Raw genomic sequence first — 17,350 nt, 5'->3', positions numbered from 1 at the left:
GACCCCAAGATGAGTTTCGGGATAAAATTCCATGTCTAAAAATGGTGTTGCTTCCACTTTTTTAAAATCGCGCCTTTTTGGTGCCTGGGGAAGAAAACGCATGAGTTTACGGTCAGGAAAATGCTGCCCAGGAACCCAAATGGTTTTTGAAGCCAATTTTTTTTTTTGAACCCAAATGCAAAAACGGACCCCAGGATGAGTTTCGGGATAAAATTCCATGTCTAAAAATGGTGTTGCTCTCACTTTTTAAAAATTGAGCCTTTTTGGTGCCTGGGGAAGAAAACGCATGACTTTACGGTCAGGAAAATGCTGCCCAGGAACCCAAATGTTTTTTGAAGCCTATTTTTTTTTGAACCCAAATGCAAAAACGGACCCCAGGATTAGTTTCGGGATAAAATTCCATGTCTAAAAATGGTGTTGCTCTCACTTTTTAAAAATTGAGCCTTTTTGCTACCTGGGGAAGAAAACACATGACTTTACGGTCAGGAAAATGCTGCCCAGGAACCCAAATGTTTTTTGAAGCCAATTTTTTTTTTTGAACCCAAATGCAAAAACGGACCCCAGGATGAGTTTCGGGATAAAATTCCATGTCTAAAAATGGTGTTGCTTCCACTTTTTAAAAATTGAGCCTTTTTGGTGCCTGGGGAAGAAAACGCATGACTTTACGGTCAGGAAAATGCTGCCCAGGAACCCAAATGTTTTTTAAAGCCAATTTTTTTTTTTTGAACCCAAATGCAAAAACGGACCCCAGGATGAGTTTCGGGATAAAATTCCATGTCTAAAAATGGTGTTGCTTCCAGTTTTTAAAAATTGAGCCTTTTTGGTGCCTGGGGAAGAAAACGCATGACTTTACGGTCAGGAAAATGCTGCCCAGGAACCCAAATGTTTTTTGAAGCCAATTTTTTTTTGAACCCAAATGCAAAAACGGACCCCAGGATTAGTTTCGGAATAAAATTCCATGTCTAAAAATGGTGTTGCTCTCACTTTTTAAAAATTGAGCCTTTTTGGTGCCTGGGGAAGAAAACGCATGACTTTACGGTCAGGAAAATACTGCCCAGGAACCCAAATGTTTTTTGAAGCCAATTTTTTTTTTTGAACCCAAATGCAAAAACGGACCGCAGGATGAGTTTCGGGATAAAATTCCATGTCTAAAAATGGTGTTGCTTCCACTTTTTAAAAATTGAGCCTTTTTGGTGCCTGGGAAAGAAAACGCATGATTTTACGGTCAGGAAAATACTGCCCAGGAACCCAAATGTTTTTTGAAGCCAATTTTTTTTTTTGAACCCAAATGCAAAAACGGACCGCAGGATGAGTTTCGGGATAAAATTCCATGTCTAAAAATGGTGTTGCTTCCACTTTTTAAAAATTGAGCCTTTTTGGTGCCTGGGGAAGAAAACGCATGATTTTACGGTCAGGAAAATACTGCCCAGGAACCCAAATGTTTTTTGAAGCCAATTTTTTTTTTTTTTGAACCCAAATGCAAAAACAGACCCCAGGATGAGTTTCGGGATAAAATTCCATGTCTAAAAATGGTGATGTTTCCACTTTTTAAAAATTGAGCCTTTTTGGTGCGTGGGGAAGAAAACGCAGGATTTTACAGTCAGGAAAATACTGCCCAGGAACCCAAATGTTTTTTGAAGCCAATTTTTTTTTTTGAACCCAAATGCAAAAACGGACCCCAGGATGAGTTTCGGGATAAAATTCCATGTCTAAAAATGGTGTTGTTTCCACTTTTTAAAAATTGAGCCTTTTTGGTGCGTGGGGAAGAAAACGCATGATTTTACAGTCAGGAAAATACTGCCCAGGAACCCAAATGTTTTTTGAAGCCAATTTTTTTTTTTGAACCCAAATGCAAAAATGGACCCCAGGATGAGTTTCGGGATAAAATTCCATGTCTAAAAATGGTGTTGTTTCCACTTTTTAAAAATTGAGCCTTTTTGGTGCCTGGGGAAGAAAACGCATGACTTTACGGTCAGGAAAATACTGCTCAGGAACCCAAATGTTTTTTGAAGTCAATTTTTCTTTTTTGAACCCAAATGCAAAAACGGACCGCAGGATGAGTTTCGGGTTAAAATTCCATGTCTAAAAATGGTGTTGTTTCCACTTTTTAAAAATTGAGCCTTTTTGGTGCCTGGGGAAGAAAACGCATGACTTTACGGTCAGGAAAATACTGCTCAGGAACCCAAATGTTTTTTGAAGCCAATTTTTTTTTTTGAACCCAAATGCAAAAACGGACCGCAGGATGAGTTTCGGGATAAAATTCCATGTCTAAAAATGGTGTTGTTTCCACTTTTTAAAAATTGAGTCTTTTTGGTGCCTGGGGAAGAAAACACATGACTTTACGGTCAGGAAAATACTGCTCAGAAACCCAAATGTTTTTTGAAGTCAATTTTTTTTTTTGAACCCAAATGCAAAAACGGACCGCAGGATGAGTTTCGGGATAAAATTCCTTGTCTAAAAATGGTGTTGCTTCCACTTTTTAAAAATTGAGCCTTTTTGGTGCCTGAGGAAGAAAACGCATGACTTTACGGTCAGGAAAATACTGCCCAGGAACCCAAATGTTTTTTGAAGCCAATTTTTTTTTTGAACCCAAATGCAAAAACGGACCCCAGGATGAGTTTCAGGATAAAATTCCATGTCTAAAAATGGTGTTGCTTCCACTTTTTAAAAATCGCGCCTTTTTGGTGCCTGGGGAAGAAAACGCTTGACTTTACGGTCAAGAAAATCCTGCCCAGGAACCCAAATGATTTTTGAAGCCAATTTTTTTTTTTGAACCCAAATGCAAAAACGGACCCCAGGATGAGTTTCGGGATAAAATTCCATGTCTAAAAATGGTGTTGCTTCCACTTTTTAAAAATCGCGCCTTTTTGGTGCGTGGAGAAGAAAACACATGACTTTACGGTCAGGAAAATACTGCTCAGGAACCCAAATGTTTTTTGAAGTCAATTTTTTTTTTTGAACCCAAATGCAAAAACGGACCCCAGGATGAGTTTCGGGATAAAATTCCATGTCTAAAAATGGTGTTGCTTCCACTTTTTAAAAATTGAGCCTTTTTGTTGCCTGGGGAAGAAAACGCATGACTTTATGGTCAGGAAAATGCTGCCCAGGAACCCAAATGTTTTTTGAAGCCAATTTTTTTTTGAACCCAAATGCAAAAACGGACCCCAGGATGAGTTTCGGGATAAAATTCCATGTCTAAAAATGGTGTTGCTTCCACTTTTTAAAAATTGAGTCTTTTTGGTGCCTGGGGAAGAAAACGCATGACTTTATGGTCAGGAAAATCCTGCGCAGAAACCCAAATGTTTTTTGAAGCCAATTTTTTTTTTTGAACCCAAATGCAAAAACGGACCCCAGGATGAGTTTCGGGATAAAATTCCATGTCTAAAAATGGTGTTGTTTCCACTTTTTAAAAATCGCGCCTTTTTGGTGCCTGGGGAAGAAAACGCATGACTTTACGGTCAGGAAAATGCTGCCCAGGAACCCAAATGTTTTTTGAAGCCAATTTTTTTTTTGAACCCAAATGCAAAAACGGACCCCAGGATTAGTTTCGGGATAAAATTCCATGTCTAGAAATGGTGTTGCTCTCACTTTTCAAAAATTGAGCCTTTTTGGTGCCTGGGGAAGAAAACGCATGACTTTACGGTCAGGAAAATCCTGCCCAGGAACCCAAATGTTTTTTGAAGCCAATTTTTTTTTTGAACCCAAATGCTAAAACGGACCCCAGGATGAGTTTCGGGATAAAATTCCATGTCTAAAAATGGTGTTGCTTCCACTTTTTAAAAATCGCGCCTTTTTGGTGCCTGGGGAAGAAAACGCTTGACTTTACGGTCAGGAAAATCCTGCCCAGGAACCCAAATGATTTTTGAAGCCAATTTTTTTTTTTGAACCCAAATGCAAAAACGGACCCCAGGATGAGTTTCGGGATAAAATTCCATGTCTAAAAATGGTGTTGCTTCCACTTTTTAAAAATCGCGCCTTTTTGGTGCCTGGGGAAGGAAACGCATGATTTCACGGTCAGGAAAATACTGCCCAGGAACCCAAATGTTTTTTGAAGCCAATTTTTTTTTTTGAACCCAAATGCAAAAACGGACCCCAGGATGAGTTTCGGGATAAAATTCCATTTCTAAAAATGGTGTTGTTTCCACTTTTTAAAAATTGAGCCTTTTTGGTGCGTGGAGAAGAAAACCCATGACTTTACGGTCAGGAAAATACTGCTCAGGAACCCAAATGTTTTTTGAAGTCAATTTTTTTTTTGAACCCAAATGCAAAAACGGACCCCAGGATGAGTTTCGGGATAAAATTCCATGTCTAAAAATGGTGTTGCTTCCACTTTTTAAAAATTGAGCCTTTTTGTTGCCTGGGGAAGAAAACGCATGACTTTATGGTCAGGAAAATGCTGCCCAGGAACCCAAATGTTTTTTGAAGCCAATTTTTTTTTGAACCCAAATGCAAAAACGGACCCCAGGATGAATTTCGGGATAAAATTCCATGTCTAAAAATGGTGTTGCTTCCACTTTTTAAAAATTGAGTCTTTTTGGTGCCTGGGGAAGAAAACGCATGACTTTATGGTCAGGAAAATCCTGCGCAGAAACCCAAATGTTTTTTGAAGCCAATTTTTTTTTTTGAACCCAAATGCAAAAACGGACCCCAGGATGAGTTTCGGGATAAAATTCCATGTCTAAAAATGGTGTTGTTTCCACTTTTTAAAAATCGCGCCTTTTTGGTGCCTGGGGAAGAAAACGCATGACTTTACGGTCAGGAAAATGCTGCCCAGGAACCCAAATGTTTTTTGAAGCCAATTTTTTTTTTGAACCCAAATGCAAAAACGGACCCCAGGATTAGGTTCGGGATAAAATTCCATGTCTAGAAATGGTGTTGCTCTCACTTTTCAAAAATTGAGCCTTTTTGGTGCCTGGGGAAGAAAACGCATGACTTTATGGTCAGGAAAATCCTGCGCAGAAACCCAAATGTTTTTTGAAGCCAATTTTTTTTTTTGAACCCAAATGCAAAAACGGACCCCAGGATGAGTTTCGGGATAAAATTCCATGTCTAAAAATGGTGTTGCTTCCACTTTTTAAAAATTGAGCCTTTTTGTTGCCTGGGGAAGAAAACGCATGACTTTATGGTCAGGAAAATGCTGCCCAGGAACCCAAATGTTTTTTGAAGCCAATTTTTTTTTGAACCCAAATGCAAAAACGGACCCCAGGATGAGTTTCGGGATAAAATTCCATGTCTAAAAATGGTGTTGCTTCCACTTTTTAAAAATTGAGTCTTTTTGGTGCCTGGGGAAGAAAACGCATGACTTTATGGTCAGGAAAATCCTGCGCAGAAACCCAAATGTTTTTTGAAGCCAATTTTTTTTTTTTGAACCCAAATGCAAAAACGGACCCCAGGATGAGTTTCGGGATAAAATTCCATGTCTAAAAATGGTGTTGTTTCCACTTTTTAAAAATCGCGCCTTTTTGGTGCCTGGGGAAGAAAACGCATGACTTTACGGTCAGGAAAATGCTGCCCAGGAACCCAAATGCTTTTTGAAGCCAATTTTTTTTTTGAACCCAAATGCAAAAACGGACCCCAGGATTAGGTTCGGGATAAAATTCCATGTCTAGAAATGGTGTTGCTCTCACTTTTCAAAAATTGAGCCTTTTTGGTGCCTGGGGAAGAAAACGCATGACTTTATGGTCAGGAAAATCCTGCGCAGAAACCCAAATGTTTTTTGAAGCCAATTTTTTTTTTTGAACCCAAATGCAAAAACGGACCCCAGGATGAGTTTCGGGATAAAATTCCATGTCTAAAAATGGTGTTGCTTCCAGTTTTTAAAAATTGAGCCTTTTTGGTGCCTGGGGAAGAAAACGCATGACTTTACGGTCAGGAAAATACTGCTCAGGAACCCAAATGTTTTTTGAAGTCAATTTTTCTTTTTTGAACCCAAATGCAAAAACGGACCGCAGGATGAGTTTCGGGTTAAAATTCCATGTCTAAAAATGGTGTTGTTTCCACTTTTTAAAAATTGAGCCTTTTTGGTGCCTGGGGAAGAAAACGCATGACTTTACGGTCAGGAAAATACTGCTCAGGAACCCAAATGTTTTTTGAAGCCAATTTTTTTTTTTGAACCCAAATGCAAAAACGGACCGCAGGATGAGTTTCGGGATAAAATTCCATGTCTAAAAATGGTGTTGTTTCCACTTTTTAAAAATTGAGTCTTTTTGGTGCCTGGGGAAGAAAACACATGACTTTACGGTCAGGAAAATACTGCTCAGAAACCCAAATGTTTTTTGAAGTCAATTTTTTTTTTTTGAACCCAAATGCAAAAAGGGACCGCAGGATGAGTTTCGGGATAAAATTCCTTGTCTAAAAATGGTGTTGCTTCCACTTTTTAAAAATTGAGCCTTTTTGGTGCCTGAGGAAGAAAACGCATGACTTTACGGTCAGGAAAATACTGCCCAGGAACCCAAATGTTTTTTGAAGCCAATTTTTTTTTTGAACCCAAATGCAAAAACGGACCCCAGGATGAGTTTCGGGATAAAATTCCATGTCTAAAAATGGTGTTGCTTCCACTTTTTAAAAATCGCGCCTTTTTGGTGCCTGGGGAAGAAAACGCTTGACTTTACGGTCAGGAAAATCCTGCCCAGGAACCCAAATGATTTTTGAAGCCAATTTTTTTTTTTGAACCCAAATGCAAAAACGGACCCCAGGATGAGTTTCGGGATAAAATTCCATGTCTAAAAATGGTGTTGCTTCCACTTTTTAAAAATCGCGCCTTTTTGGTGCCTGGGGAAGAAAACGCATGATTTTACGGTCAGGAAAATACTGCCCAGGAACCCAAATGTTGTTTGAAGCCAATTTTTTTTTTTGAACCCAAATGCAAAAACGGACCCCAGGATGAGTTTCGGGATAAAATTCCATGTCTAAAAATGGTGTTGTTTCCACTTTTTAAAAATTGAGCCTTTTTGGTGCGTGGAGAAGAAAACACATGACTTTACGGTCAGGAAAATACTGCTCAGGAACCCAAATGTTTTTTGAAGTCAATTTTTTTTTTTGAACCCAAATGCAAAAACGGACCCCAGGATGAGTTTCGGGATAAAATTCCATGTCTAAAAATGGTGTTGCTTCCACTTTTTAAAAATTGAGCCTTTTTGTTGCCTGGGGAAGAAAACGCATGACTTTATGGTCAGGAAAATGCTGCCCAGGAACCCAAATGTTTTTTGAAGCCAATTTTTTTTTGAACCCAAATGCAAAAACGGACCCCAGGATGAGTTTCGGGATAAAATTCCATGTCTAAAAATGGTGTTGCTTCCACTTTTTAAAAATTGAGTCTTTTTGGTGCCTGGGGAAGAAAACGCATGACTTTATGGTCAGGAAAATCCTGCGCAGAAACCCAAATGTTTTTTGAAGCCAATTTTTTTTTTTGAACCCAAATGCAAAAACGGACCCCAGGATGAGTTTCGGGATAAAATTCCATGTCTAAAAATGGTGTTGTTTCCACTTTTTAAAAATCGCGCCTTTTTGGTGCCTGGGGAAGAAAACGCATGACTTTACGGTCAGGAAAATGCTGCCCAGGAACCCAAATGTTTTTTGAAGCCAATTTTTTTTTTGAACCCAAATGCAAAAACGGACCCCAGGATTAGTTTCGGGATAAAATTCCATGTCTAGAAATGGTGTTGCTCTCACTTTTCAAAAATTGAGCCTTTTTGGTGCCTGGGGAAGAAAACGCATGACTTTACGGTCAGGAAAATCCTGCCCAGGAACCCAAATGATTTTTGAAGCCAATTTTTTTTTTGAACCCAAATGCAAAAACGGACCCCAGGATGAGTTTCGGGATAAAATTCCATGTCTAAAAATGGTGTTGCTTCCACTTTTTAAAAATCGCGCCTTTTTGGTGCCTGGGGAAGAAAACGCATGATTTCACAGTCAGGAAAATACTGCCCAGGAACCCAAATGTTTTTTGAAGCCAATTTTTTTTTTTGAACCCAAATGCAAAAACGGACCCCAGGATGAGTTTCGGGATAAAATTCCATGTCTAAAAATGGTGTTGTTTCCACTTTTTAAAAATTGAGCCTTTTTGGTGCGTGGAGAAGAAAACACATGACTTTACGGTCAGGAAAATACTGCTCAGGAACCCAAATGTTTTTTGAAGTCAATTTTTTTTTTGAACCCAAATGCAAAAACGGACCCCAGGATGAGTTTCGGGATAAAATTCCATGTCTAAAAATGGTGTTGCTTCCACTTTTTAAAAATTGAGCCTTTTTGTTGCCTGGGGAAGAAAACGCATGACTTTATGGTCAGGAAAATGCTGCCCAGGAACCCAAATGTTTTTTGAAGCCAATTTTTTTTTGAACCCAAATGCAAAAACGGACCCCAGGATGAATTTCGGGATAAAATTCCATGTCTAAAAATGGTGTTGCTTCCACTTTTTAAAAATTGAGTCTTTTTGGTGCCTGGGGAAGAAAACGCATGACTTTATGGTCAGGAAAATCCTGCGCAGAAACCCAAATGTTTTTTGAAGCCAATTTTTTTTTTTGAACCCAAATGCAAAAACGGACCCCAGGATGAGTTTCGGGATAAAATTCCATGTCTAAAAATGGTGTTGTTTCCACTTTTTAAAAATCGCGCCTTTTTGGTGCCTGGGGAAGAAAACGCATGACTTTACGGTCAGGAAAATGCTGCCCAGGAACCCAAATGTTTTTTGAAGCCAATTTTTTTTTTGAACCCAAATGCAAAAACGGACCCCAGGATTAGGTTCGGGATAAAATTCCATGTCTAGAAATGGTGTTGCTCTCACTTTTCAAAAATTGAGCCTTTTTGGTGCCTGGGGAAGAAAACGCATGACTTTACGGTCAGGAAAATCCTGCCCAGGAACCCAAATGTTTTTTGAAGCCAATTTTTTTTTTGAACCCAAATGCTAAAACGGACCCCAGGATGAGTTTCGGGATAAAATTCCATGTCTAAAAATGGTGTTGCTTCCACTTTTTAAAAATCGCGCCTTTTTGGTGCCTGGGGAAGAAAACGCTTGACTTTACGGTCAGGAAAATACTGCCCAGGAACCCAAATGATTTTTGAAGCCAATTTTTTTTTTTGAACTCAAATGCAAAAACGGACCGCAGGATGAGTTTCGGGTTAAAATTCCATGTCTAAAAATGGTGTTGTTTCCACTTTTTAAAAATTGAGCCTTTTTGGTGCCTGGGGAAGAAAACGCATGATTTTACGGTCAGGAAAATACTGCCCAGGAACCCAAATGTTTTTTGAAGCCAATTTTTTTTTTTGAACCCAAATGCAAAAACGGACCCCAGGATGAGTTTCGGGATAAAATTCCATGTCTAAAAATGGTGTTGTTTCCACTTTTTAAAAATTGAGCCTTTTTGGTGCGTGGAGAAGAAAACACATGACTTTACGGTCAGGAAAATACTGCTCAGGAACCCAAATGTTTTTTGAAGTCAATTTTTTTTTTTGAACCCAAATGCAAAAACGGACCCCAGGATGAGTTTCGGGATAAAATTCCATGTCTAAAAATGGTGTTGCTTCCACTTTTTAAAAATTGAGCCTTTTTGTTGCCTGGGGAAGAAAACGCATGACTTTATGGTCAGGAAAATGCTGCCCAGGAACCCAAATGTTTTTTGAAGCCAATTTTTTTTTGAACCCAAATGCAAAAACGGACCCCAGGATGAGTTTTGGGATAAAATTCCATGTCTAAAAATGGTGTTGCTTCCACTTTTTAAAAATTGAGTCTTTTTGGTGCCTGGGGAAGAAAACGCATGACTTTACGGTCAGGAAAATCCTGCCCAGGAACCCAAATGTTTTTTGAAGCCAATTTTTTTTTTTGAACCCAAATGCAAAAACGGACCCCAGGATGAGTTTCGGGATAAAATTCCATGTCTAAAAATGGTGTTGTTTCCACTTTTTAAAAATTGAGCCTTTTTGGTGCGTGGAGAAGAAAACACATGACTTTACGGTCAGGAAAATACTGCTCAGGAACCCAAATGTTTTTTGAAGTCAATTTTTTTTTTTGAACCCAAATGCAAAAACGGACCGCAGGATGAGTTTCGGGTTAAAATTCCATGTCTAAAAATGGTGTTGTTTCCACTTTTTAAAAATTGAGCCTTTTTGGTGCCTGGGGAAGAAAACGCATGATTTTACGGTCAGGAAAATACTGCCCAGGAACCCAAATGTTTTTTGAAGCCAATTTTTTTTTTTGAACCCAAATGCAAAAACGGACCCCAGGATGAGTTTCGGGATAAAATTCCATGTCTAAAAATGGTGTTGTTTCCACTTTTTAAAAATTGAGCCTTTTTGGTGCGTGGAGAAGAAAACACATGACTTTACGGTCAGGAAAATACTGCTCAGGAACCCAAATGTTTTTTGAAGTCAATTTTTTTTTTTGAACCCAAATGCAAAAACGGACCCCAGGATGAGTTTCGGGATAAAATTCCATGTCTAAAAATGGTGTTGCTTCCACTTTTTAAAAATTGAGCCTTTTTGTTGCCTGGGGAAGAAAACGCATGACTTTATGGTCAGGAAAATGCTGCCCAGGAACCCAAATGTTTTTTGAAGCCAATTTTTTTTTGAACCCAAATGCAAAAACGGACCCCAGGATGAGTTTTGGGATAAAATTCCATGTCTAAAAATGGTGTTGCTTCCACTTTTTAAAAATTGAGTCTTTTTGGTGCCTGGGGAAGAAAACGCATGACTTTACGGTCAGGAAAATCCTGCCCAGGAACCCAAATGTTTTTTGAAGCCAATTTTTTTTTTTGAACCCAAATGCAAAAACGGACCCCAGGATGAGTTTCGGGATAAAATTCCATGTCTAAAAATGGTGTTGTTTCCACTTTTTAAAAATTGAGCCTTTTTGGTGCGTGGAGAAGAAAACACATGACTTTACGGTCAGGAAAATACTGCTCAGGAACCCAAATGTTTTTTGAAGTCAATTTTTTTTTTTGAACCCAAATGCAAAAACGGACCCCAGGATGAGTTTCGGGATAAAATTCCATGTCTAAAAATGGTGTTGCTTCCACTTTTTAAAAATTGAGCCTTTTTGTTGCCTGGGGAAGAAAACGCATGACTTTATGGTCAGGAAAATGCTGCCCAGGAACCCAAATGTTTTTTGAAGCCAATTTTTTTTTGAACCCAAATGCAAAAACGGACCCCAGGATGAGTTTCGGGATAAAATTCCATGTCTAAAAATGGTGTTGTTTCCACTTTTTAAAAATTGAGCCTTTTTGGTGCGTGGAGAAGAAAACACATGACTTTATGGTCAGGAAAATGCTGCCCAGGAACCCAAATGTTTTTTGAAGCCAATTTTTTTTTGAACCCAAATGCAAAAACGGACCCCAGGATGAGTTTCGGGATAAAATTCCATGTCTAAAAATGGTGTTGCTTCCACTTTTTAAAAATTGAGTCTTTTTGGTGCCTGGGGAAGAAAACGCATGACTTTATGGTCAGGAAAATCCTGCGCAGAAACCCAAATGTTTTTTGAAGCCAATTTTTTTTTTTGAACCCAAATGCAAAAACGGACCCCAGGATGAGTTTCGGGATAAAATTCCATGTCTAAAAATGGTGTTGTTTCCACTTTTTAAAAATCGCGCCTTTTTGGTGCCTGGGGAAGAAAACGCATGACTTTACGGTCAGGAAAATGCTGCCCAGGAACCCAAATGTTTTTTGAAGCCAATTTTTTTTTTGAACCCAAATGCAAAAACGGACCCCAGGATTAGGTTCGGGATAAAATTCCATGTCTAGAAATGGTGTTGCTCTCACTTTTCAAAAATTGAGCCTTTTTGGTGCCTGGGGAAGAAAACGCATGACTTTATGGTCAGGAAAATCCTGCGCAGAAACCCAAATGTTTTTTGAAGCCAATTTTTTTTTTTGAACCCAAATGCAAAAACGGACCCCAGGATGAGTTTCGGGATAAAATTCCATGTCTAAAAATGGTGTTGTTTCCACTTTTTAAAAATCGCGCCTTTTTGGTGCCTGGGGAAGAAAACGCATGACTTTACGGTCAGGAAAATGCTGCCCAGGAACCCAAATGTTTTTTGAAGCCAATTTTTTTTTTGAACCCAAATGCAAAAACGGACCCCAGGATTAGGTTCGGGATAAAATTCCATGTCTAGAAATGGTGTTGCTCTCACTTTTCAAAAATTGAGCCTTTTTGGTGCCTGGGGAAGAAAACGCATGACTTTACGGTCAGGAAAATCCTGCCCAGGAACCCAAATGTTTTTTGAAGCCAATTTTTTTTTTGAACCCAAATGCTAAAACGGACCCCAGGATGAGTTTCGGGATAAAATTCCATGTCTAAAAATGGTGTTGCTTCCACTTTTTAAAAATCGCGCCTTTTTGGTGCCTGGGGAAGAAAACGCTTGACTTTACGGTCAGGAAAATCCTGCCCAGGAACCCAAATGATTTTTGAAGCCAATTTTTTTTTTTGAACCCAAATGCAAAAACGGACCCCAGGATGAGTTTCGGGATAAAATTCCTTGTCTAAAAATGGTCTTGCTTCCACTTTTTAAAAATTGAGCCTTTTTGGTGCCTGAGGAAGAAAACGCATGACTTTACGGTCAGGAAAATACTGCCCAGGAACCCAAATGTTTTTTGAAGCCAATTTTTTTTTTGAACCCAAATGCAAAAACGGACCCCAGGATGAGTTTCGGGATAAAATTCCATGTCTAAAAATGGTGTTGCTTCCACTTTTTAAAAATCGCGCCTTTTTGGTGCCTGGGGAAGAAAACGCTTGACTTTACGGTCAGGAAAATCCTGCCCAGGAACCCAAATGATTTTTGAAGCCAATTTTTTTTTTTGAACCCAAATGCAAAAACGGACCCCAGGATGAGTTTCGGGATAAAATTCCATGTCTAAAAATGGTGTTGCTTCCACTTTTTAAAAATCGCGCCTTTTTGGTGCCTGGGGAAGAAAACGCATGATTTTACGGTCAGGAAAATACTGCCCAGGAACCCAAATGTTTTTTGAAGCCAATTTTTTTTTTTGAACCCAAATGCAAAAACGGACCCCAGGATGAGTTTCGGGATAAAATTCCATGTCTAAAAATGGTGTTGTTTCCACTTTTTAAAAATTGAGCCTTTTTGGTGCGTGGAGAAGAAAACACATGACTTTACGGTCAGGAAAATACTGCTCAGGAACCCAAATGTTTTTTGAAGTCAATTTTTTTTTTTGAACCCAAATGCAAAAACGGACCCCAGGATGAGTTTCGGGATAAAATTCCATGTCTAAAAATGGTGTTGCTTCCACTTTTTAAAAATTGAGCCTTTTTGTTGCCTGGGGAAGAAAACGCATGACTTTATGGTCAGGAAAATGCTGCCCAGGAACCCAAATGTTTTTTGAAGCCAATTTTTTTTTGAACCCAAATGCAAAAACGGACCCCAGGATGAGTTTCGGGATAAAATTCCATGTCTAAAAATGGTGTTGCTTCCACTTTTTAAAAATTGAGTCTTTTTGGTGCCTGGGGAAGAAAACGCATGACTTTATGGTCAGGAAAATCCTGCGCAGAAACCCAAATGTTTTTTGAAGCCAATTTTTTTTTTTGAACCCAAATGCAAAAACGGACCCCAGGATGAGTTTCGGGATAAAATTCCATGTCTAAAAATGGTGTTGTTTCCACTTTTTAAAAATCGCGCCTTTTTGGTGCCTGGGGAAGAAAACGCATGACTTTACGGTCAGGAAAATGCTGCCCAGGAACCCAAATGTTTTTTGAAGCCAATTTTTTTTTTGAACCCAAATGCAAAAACGGACCCCAGGATTAGTTTCGGGATAAAATTCCATGTCTAGAAATGGTGTTGCTCTCACTTTTCAAAAATTGAGCCTTTTTGGTGCCTGGGGAAGAAAACGCATGACTTTACGGTCAGGAAAATACTGCCCAGGAACCCAAATGTTTTTTGAAGCCAATTTTTTTTTTGAACCCAAATGCTAAAACGGACCCCAGGATGAGTTTCGGGATAAAATTCCATGTCTAAAAATGGTGTTGCTTCCACTTTTTAAAAATCGCGCCTTTTTGGTGCCTGGGGAAGAAACCGCTTGACTTTACGGTCAGGAAAATCCTGCCCAGGAACCCAAATGATTTTTGAAGCCAATTTTTTTTTTTGAACCCAAATGCAAAAACGGACCCCAGGATGAGTTTCGGGATAAAATTCCTTGTCTAAAAATGGTCTTGCTTCCACTTTTTAAAAATTGAGCCTTTTTGGTGCCTGAGGAAGAAAACGCATGACTTTACGGTCAGGAAAATACTGCCCAGGAACCCAAATGTTTTTTGAAGCCAATTTTTTTTTGAACCCAAATGCAAAAACGGACCCCAGGATGAGTTTCGGGATAAAATTCCATGTCTAAAAATGGTGTTGCTTCCACTTTTTAAAAATCGCGCCTTTTTGGTGCCTGGGGAAGAAAACGCTTGACTTTACGGTCAGGAAAATCCTGCCCAGGAACCCAAATGATTTTTGAAGCCAATTTTTTTTTTTGAACCCAAATGCAAAAACGGACCCCAGGATGAGTTTCGGGATAAAATTCCATGTCTAAAAATGGTGTTGCTTCCACTTTTTAAAAATCGCGCCTTTTTGGTGCCTGGGGAAGAAAACGCATGATTTTACGGTCAGGAAAATACTGCCCAGGAACCCAAATGTTTTTTGAAGCCAATTTTTTTTTTTGAACCCAAATGCAAAAACGGACCCCAGGATGAGTTTCGGGATAAAATTCCATGTCTAAAAATGGTGTTGTTTCCACTTTTTAAAAATTGAGCCTTTTTGGTGCGTGGAGAAGAAAACGCATGACTTTACGGTCAGGAAAATACTGCTCAGGAACCCAAATGTTTTTTGAAGTCAATTTTTTTTTTTGAACCCAAATGCAAAAACGGACCCCAGGATGAGTTTCGGGATAAAATTCCATGTCTAAAAATGGTGTTGCTTCCACTTTTTAAAAATTGAGCCGTTTTGTTGCCTGGGGAAGAAAACGCATGACTTTATGGTCAGGAAAATGCTGCCCAGGAACCCAAATGTTTTTTGAAGCCAATTTTTTTTTGAACCCAAATGCAAAAACGGACCCCAGGATGAGTTTCGGGATAAAGTTCCATGTCTAAAAATGGTGTTGCTTCCACTTTTTAAAAATCGCGCCTTTTTGGTGCCTGGGGAAGAAAACGCTTGACTTTACGGTCAGGAAAATCCTGCCCAGGAACCCAAATGATTTTTGAAGCCAATTTTTTTTTTTGAACCCAAATGCAAAAACGGACCCCAGGATGAGTTTCGGGATAAAATTCCTTCTCTAAAAATGGTGTTGCTTCCACTTTTTAAAAATTGAGCCTTTTTGGTGCCTGAGGAAGAAAACGCATGACTTTACGGTCAGGAAAATACTGCCCAGGAACCCAAATGTTTTTTGAAGCCAATTTTTTTTTTGAACCCAAATGCAAAAACGGACCCCAGGATGAGTTTCGGGATAAAATTCCATGTCTAAAAATGGTGTTGCTTCCACTTTTTAAAAATCGCGCCTTTTTGGTGCCTGGGGAAGAAAACGCTTGACTTTACGGTCAGGAAAATCCTGCCCAGGAACCCAAATGATTTTTGAAGCCAATTTTTTTTTTTGAACCCAAATGCAAAAACGGACCCCAGGATGAGTTTCGGGATAAAATTCCATGTCTAAAAATGGTGTTGCTTCCACTTTTTAAAAATCGCGCCTTTTTGGTGCCTGGGGAAGAAAACGCATGATTTTACGGTCAGGAAAATACTGCCCAGGAACCCAAATGTTTTTTGAAGCCAATTTTTTTTTTTGAACCCAAATGCAAAAACGGACCCCAGGATGAGTTTCGGGATAAAATTCCATGTCTAAAAATGGTGTTGTTTCCACTTTTTAAAAATTGAGCCTTTTTGGTGCGTGGAGAAGAAAACACATGACTTTACGGTCAGGAAAATACTGCTCAGGAACCCAAATGTTTTTTGAAGTCAATTTTTTTTTTTGAACCCAAATGCAAAAACGGACCCCAGGATGAGTTTCGGGATAAAATTCCATGTCTAAAAATGGTGTTGCTTCCACTTTTTAAAAATTGAGCCTTTTTGTTGCCTGGGGAAGAAAACGCATGACTTTACGGTCAGGAAAATGCTGCCCAGGAACCCAAATGTTTTTTGAAGCCAATTTTTTTTTGAACCCAAATGCAAAAACGGAACCCAGGATGAGTTTCGGGATAAAATTCCATGTCTAAAAATGGTGTTGCTCTCACTTTTCAAAAATTGAGCCTTTTTGGTGCCTGGGGAAGAAAACGCATGACTTTACGGTCAGGAAAATACTGCCCAGGAACCCAAATGTTTTTTGAAGCCAATTTATTTTTTGAACCCAAATGCTAAAACGGACCCCAGGATGAGTTTCGGGATAAAATTCCATGTCTAAAAATGGTGTTGCTCTCACTTTTCAAAAATTGAGCCTTTTTGGTGCCTGGGGAAGAAAACGCATGACTTTACGGTCAGGAAAATACTGCCCAGGAACCCAAATGTTTTTTGAAGCCAATTTTTTTTTTTGAACCCAAATGCAAAAACGGACCCCAGGATTAGTTTCGGGATAAAATTCCATGTCTAAAAATGGTGTTGCTCTCACTTTTTAAAAATTGAGCCTTTTTGGTGCCTGGGGAAGAAAACGCATGACTTTACGGTCAGGAAAATACTGCCCAGGAACCAAAATGTTTTTTGAAGCCAATTTTTTTTTTGAACCCAAATGCAAAAACGGACCCCAGGATGAGTTTCGGGATAAAATTCCATGTCTAAAAATGGTGTTGCTTCCACTTTTTAAAAATTGAGTCTTTTTGGTGCCTGGGGAAGAAAAGGCATGACTTTACGGTCAGGAAAATACTGCCCAGGAACCCAAATGTTTTTTGAAGCCAATTTTTTTTTTTGAACCCAAATGCAAAAACGGACCCCAGGATGAGTTTCGGGATAAAATTCCATGTCTAAAAATGGTGTTGCTTCCACTTTTTAAAAATTGAGTCTTTTTGATGCCTGGGGAAGAAAACGCATGACTTTATGGTCAGGAAAATCCTGCGCAGAAACCCAAATGTTTTTTGAAGCCAATTTTTTTTTTTGAAACCAAATGCAAAAACGGACCCCAGGATGAGTTTCGGGATAAAATTCCATGTCTAAAAATGGTGTTGTTTCCACTTTTTAAAAATCGCGCCTTTTTGGTGCCTGCGGAAGAAAACGCATGACTTTACGGACAGGAAAATGCTGCCCAGGAACCCAAATGTTTTTTGAAGCCAATTTTTTTTTTTGAACCCAAATGCAAAAACGGACCCCAGGATTACTTTCGGGATAAAATTCCATGTCTAGAAATGGTGTTGCTTCCACTTTTTAAAAATCGCGCCTTTTTGGTGCCTGGGGAAGAA

This window comes from Pantherophis guttatus, chromosome 11 (genome assembly GCF_059756535.1).
Source record: "Pantherophis guttatus breed Tessera chromosome 11, ASM5975653v1, whole genome shotgun sequence".
NCBI classification, from domain to species: domain Eukaryota; kingdom Metazoa; phylum Chordata; class Lepidosauria; order Squamata; family Colubridae; genus Pantherophis; species Pantherophis guttatus.
This window is presented reverse-complemented; position numbering follows the sequence as displayed.